The sequence below is a fragment of the Chrysochloris asiatica genome, unplaced genomic scaffold, assembly GCF_000296735.1.
Source record: "Chrysochloris asiatica unplaced genomic scaffold, ChrAsi1.0 scaffold00019, whole genome shotgun sequence".
Lineage (NCBI taxonomy): Eukaryota > Metazoa > Chordata > Mammalia > Afrosoricida > Chrysochloridae > Chrysochloris > Chrysochloris asiatica.
Window position 1 is genome coordinate 3,765,105 of NW_006408537.1, and position 5,547 is coordinate 3,770,651.

The following is a 5,547-nucleotide window of genomic DNA, read 5'->3' on the forward strand; positions in this document are numbered from 1 at the left end:
AGCCTCCCGTCCAGTCCTCTCACTGCTGCATGAGTCACAGTATAGAGCAAAAGAGCACCTAAGTTATAAATGTACATATAGATAGAAATATATATATATATATATATGGAATTGGAACTTATTTTAAATTGTTGAAGTTCTTTTAAGGAGACTACAAATTGATTATTTTTTTTATTTAAAGGGATCCTTCCTGGGGTGTTTTGTTTTGAATTAAGATTATAAATTGCTTAAGCACATTCATGTTGTGGAAGACCTTAGTATGAAGTGTAAATCATGTCCTTTTTCAAGCAGCTGTATGAGCAGACTTCTGTCGTGTAAGCCTGTCATCCTGTATTTAAATGCGTCAGGGAAGAGCCCCACTGAATAAGCGCTTATCTCACGCATGGTCCTGTGCACTCAAAGAGCAAAATGTGAAAACCTGTTCTGCATTTGTTTGAAACTATTTGGCCAATAAAGATCACAAATAAACAAATTGTTTCTTTCAAGAAAATACATTGGAGTGGATTTAAAAAACTGTTGGGACAGTTAATAAGCAGTGCTAGGGTAGCCAGTAAAGGCTTAATCCTGGCCTCCTCTCATCACTGGTCCTGACATGCAGCCTTACAGATCCACTGTAGATGCCTGCACTGTATGTACTGTAAACACCTGCCGCAGATCTCACTTAGGAATCCTGCAAATGGGTGACATGTGGAAGAATGAAGCCCTCAGGAATGGAACTCTTCAACAAGATCAGACAACTGACTGGCCAATTGTAAAATAAAAGTAAGAGAGTTTGTAAACCTCGGCCCAACTCTCGCTCCAGAATGAACCAGCCGTGGAGTTACCTTTTCTCTCTCTCTCTTTTTCTTTAAGTTTTCATTGTGAATTGAGTGATAGTTTACATGGGAGAACATCGGTTTTACACCACTGTTTTATTGCAATGATTACAATCTCCTCCATTCATCATCATTCAACAATATTTGTGTCTGTTTCCTCTGTTTTGTTTTTTTTGGGAATGTATACAAAAAGACTCAAGAATATATAATAATTTAAGCAACCAAAGGACACAATTCCACAAGCCTGCCTCCTAGCCACCAGCACTTAGTTCCTCTCTTTCTATGGATCTAGAATTCTTAGCTGCTCCCTTTCTCCATGTCACCATCTCTGCCTCCATCTCTGGTGTCACTGCTTCTCTGGATACTGTCACACATTCCATTTGTGCTCTTCTCCCTTGATGGTCCTAGGGTCCTCTGTTCTGGACTGTAAGATTAACTATTACCCCATTTTTGTTACAAAACTTCTTCTACCTTTACAGTTGTGACCGTCGCAATTAGTCATGGTAACAATTACTCACTATTGAATCATAAGAATCCCCATCTCTTTTCACCAGACCTGTCTAGACAAGATGAAAACTGTTCAGTGGGGACTCAACCTTCCCCCACACACTCTTAAACTCCCTCTTGCAAACTTGTAAGCCAGTTACTTCTTTCCTTTATCACCCCCTCATTTTAGGTAGCCAGTGTCTAAGTTGCCTGTCCCTATCTACCCTGTATAAAGAGGGAATAGATAGGATTTATATATGACGTAAAGACTCCTTCCCTCTCGGTATTTTGAGCTACTACCTCCATCAATATAGGTCAAGTTCATGAAATTGTATTTTCCTTTATAAATTTTTTTTTTTAAATCTTCCTCTAGTTGAATTCTGATTATCAAGCCATTGAGGCTAGGTCAAATGGGTACTATCTGAAAATTTGGGTGTTCTTGTGTGCCTCCTCTCACTTCATATCAGCTGGATGCTTCACTTTCAGCTCTAGTCCTCCATGGCTGTGTCCTTGTCCATGGGCTCAGATGTCCCCAGGTCTCACCACACTTGGGACCAACCAGCCTTTCCTTGTCTCTCTCTCTATCTCTTCTCCAAGTCAATGGGAGTCAATGGGCCATGGTTGTACTCGGCCTATTTCTTCATTGCTGCATTTCCTCTTCTTCCACTCACCAGTAGACCAATGTGGTCGTCAACAAGCTTACATGCCTGTTTCTGTGTTCCCTTTGAGTTTCAGTCTTGAAAGGGGGTTTGTCCTGAAGGCACTTGATTGCTAGCCTTGATGCTCTCCGGCAAACAACTTGCTTTTTCTTGTGGTAGCTAATCAGACTATCATTTTTGTTTTGGATTTTTCCCTGCTGATCTTTCTTTGAAGATGTATCTTCTGTTGCTCTAGCTGTTCCAGGCAGGTCTGCTTGTCCTTTCTAGTGGGAATGTCCCACCTCAGATGTTTCTGGATGGGGCTCAGGATTCCACCTAAGGTCCTCTACATTGTGAAGGCTCTGAAAGAGCCCTGTTTCCCGGGGCAAGTTCTAGATCCCCTTTTAGGTATTCCAATCAGTTAGAGGCTGAAGACGGGTTTACAAGCTTTCTGTAATAATGTTTCCCGATTTTCCTGTCTATCCCACTCAACTGTCTTAGTTTACAATAGTAGGCAAAGGAAACCAATATTCATAAGACAGTCAAGCATCTTAGCATGATTTCCCCTCTTCAGACTGTGCCTCCTCGGTCCCTGTATCACAGAGCCCTGTTGTTCCAAGATTGAGTATGCATCACTATTTACCTCTGTCCCATTTAGCCCATGCAGTTACTTTTTGTCTTAAAGAAGCTCTACCCTCCCTACTGGAGTCCTGGTGTGGCGCTGTGGATTAAGGTGCTCGAGTACAGTCAGTTTAAACTTCAGGGTGGGTGATTCAAGCTCACTGGCCCCTCATTGGAAACCTTATACAGGGTCATGATGCATCAGAACTGACTCGACAACACTTAACAACAACAATCCTTATAATGTTATTGTTGTGTCATCAAATCAGTTCCAACTCACAATGACCCTGTATAGGGTTTCTGAGGAGCAGTTGGTGAGTTTGAACTGCCAACCTTACAGTTAAAACCGACCTTGCTGTCTAATGTGTATCTTACAGCACCACACCAGGACTCCTTATTAACATTTGTTAAGTGACATTGAGTCAGTTCTGACTCGTAGTAATCCTGTATAGCACTTCCAAGGAGTGACTGGTGGGTTTGAACCACCGACCATATGGTTCAAATTGACCTTTCAGTCCAGCACATTATCCTGCGGAGTCACATTTCAGAGTGAAAAAAAACAAAAAAAAATCACACCCATGATCCCTCTCACAGCGTTCTACATCTCAACTGGGTTCACTAATTCATTGCAATGATCACACAGAACTCAAAACACCATACAGTTAACGGGGTTTGTTAGGGAAGTGAACAGGTTAAGGGTCAAAATTCCTCAGGGCACAGTTTTTTAATCAGGACAGCCTCTCCGCCATGACCACAGGCAGGCTTCCCGGGCCCTCAGCGCCATAGGTCTCTGCCCTACTCAGGCATTGGTAAAGTAAGGTCATTCTGGATTGATGATAAACGCACAAAGGATACTCTAGTCCACTGTAAGCCTCAGCCCAAAGGCACTCAGCTCTATTTAGCTCCATGGGTCAGTATCCTATCTATCCACAAGTGAGTTTCCTGCCCAAGGGCACCCTGATCTACTTACTCCGTGGACTGGGAAGCCCACAGCTCTGTCACGCTCTGGCTCTTGTGTCTGCTTCTGCTTTTCTGTCACAGCTTCAGTCCCTGGGTCTAGGAAGTTCATGCACAGGGATCTTGGAGCCCAAAGGACATGCTCCACTCCTGGCTCTTGGATGACAGTGAGAGTCCTCCTCTCGTTCATTGTATACTCATGTTAGGAGGTCCAAGTTTTCACAATCCTGTTAACAGTCACAACTGGATATAATCCATCAACATCTTCACCCACCTTCTCTTACCTGACCCATCAGGAAATAGTCATTTGGTGGGAATTACAGAATAGGTATGAAATAGTTACTTCACCACAATTTGTCTGGCAGACCTCTACCAAATCATTTGTTTTCGGTGATTCAAATGGAATTAAAAACACACACACACACACAACAAACCTGTTGAGTCCATTTTGACTCATAGGCCAGACCCTTTAGAAAGCGTGCACATGCTACTATGTGAAGAGATGAAAACTATACATCCAGTGCGTTTATACAGTTAGGTTGACAATTTGCAGCAATCTGAGAAATGAAGTTTTTCACATTGGAAATAAAGGAGAAAGAAGCAACAGATGAGACAGCTAATAATGGTATAACTATTTATGAAATACAAATTAATAATGCCTCTGGTTAGAATATAACAAAATGCAAAAATATGTGAAGCACCAACTATTCCTCCCATAACCTTCTTTACTCGTAAGTTGGGTTTGATAAACCATTGAAATGGCCTCATAGACACCATATTAACATTTATGGGGCATTATTAAGGAAGTAAACAGGTAAGTAATTCAGGGTCAGAAATGCTCAGGGCACAGCTGTTCCAATCAGCTGCTAATAAATGCCCATAGGACACACCACTCCACCATAAACCTCAGCCTGGAAGCTTTCAGCTCTGGCTCCGTGGGTCAGCACACCTAGCCCACCACGTCTTAAGTGCCTGGAGACACCCCCCTCTACAAACAAGCTGCCTGCCCAAAGTCCCTCAGCTTTACTTGTTCCGTGGTCTGGGACACCCACTGCTCGGCCTTAGGCTCTGACTCTTGGTTCTGTTGCTGTTTCTCTTCCATACCTTCAGTTTCATGACTTTCTGTCCCTGGGTGGAGGAGATTCAGTGCTCAGGGACCTCAGCTTCTAAAGGACATGTTCTGCTCCTGGTTTCTTCTTTGATGACAGTGAGATCCCCACCCCTCTCGCTTGTAAGATGGCTCATTTTAAACCTCTACTAGAGTTCCAAGTTTTTACAATTATAATGAACTCTGCTGACACCCACAGCTGAATCATGTCATCCTGTCAGGGTCTTCTCCCACCTTCTCTTACCCAGACCCAGCAGGGCAGAAATGATGTTTGGTGGGAGTTACAGAGTATGACTAGAAGAGACATTATTAGATGATTCACTACACCACACAAAATACAGTTAGAAAAGTATATTCCAAAGCTAGTGGAATTGGGAGATTCTCTGTTGTTTTGCCACTCATGTCTGGATTAGGTGATTTGTTACAGACAGCCTGTAGAAACCAAGTTTATACTTAAAAGTGTCTTTGGGACCAATAAAGCAACTTTCACTTAAATTTATCCTGGAACTAGAGATTGTAACAAATTTTCAGATTATGCTTTCTATATGTTTAAAAATAGTGTGCTTTTTTTTTTAAATACAAAAGCAATATTTATTAGAATTCAAATATACAAAAAAAGACAAAATGAAATAATCTTAATGACCAAAGAATATTGCTAGTGCCGTCAAGTCTGTTCCGACCCATAGCAACAGAACGAAAACTCTGCCGGATCCTGTGCCAACCTCACAATTATTGCTACACTTGAGCCCATTGCTGCTGCCACTGTGCTAATATGTCTTGTTGAGGGTCTCCCTCTTTTTCACTGACCCTCCCTCTACTTTACCAGCATGGTATCCTTCTCTAGGGACTAGTTCCTCCTGATAACATGTTCAAAGTTTGAGAGATGAGCTCTCACCATCCTGGCTTCCAAGGATATATATAT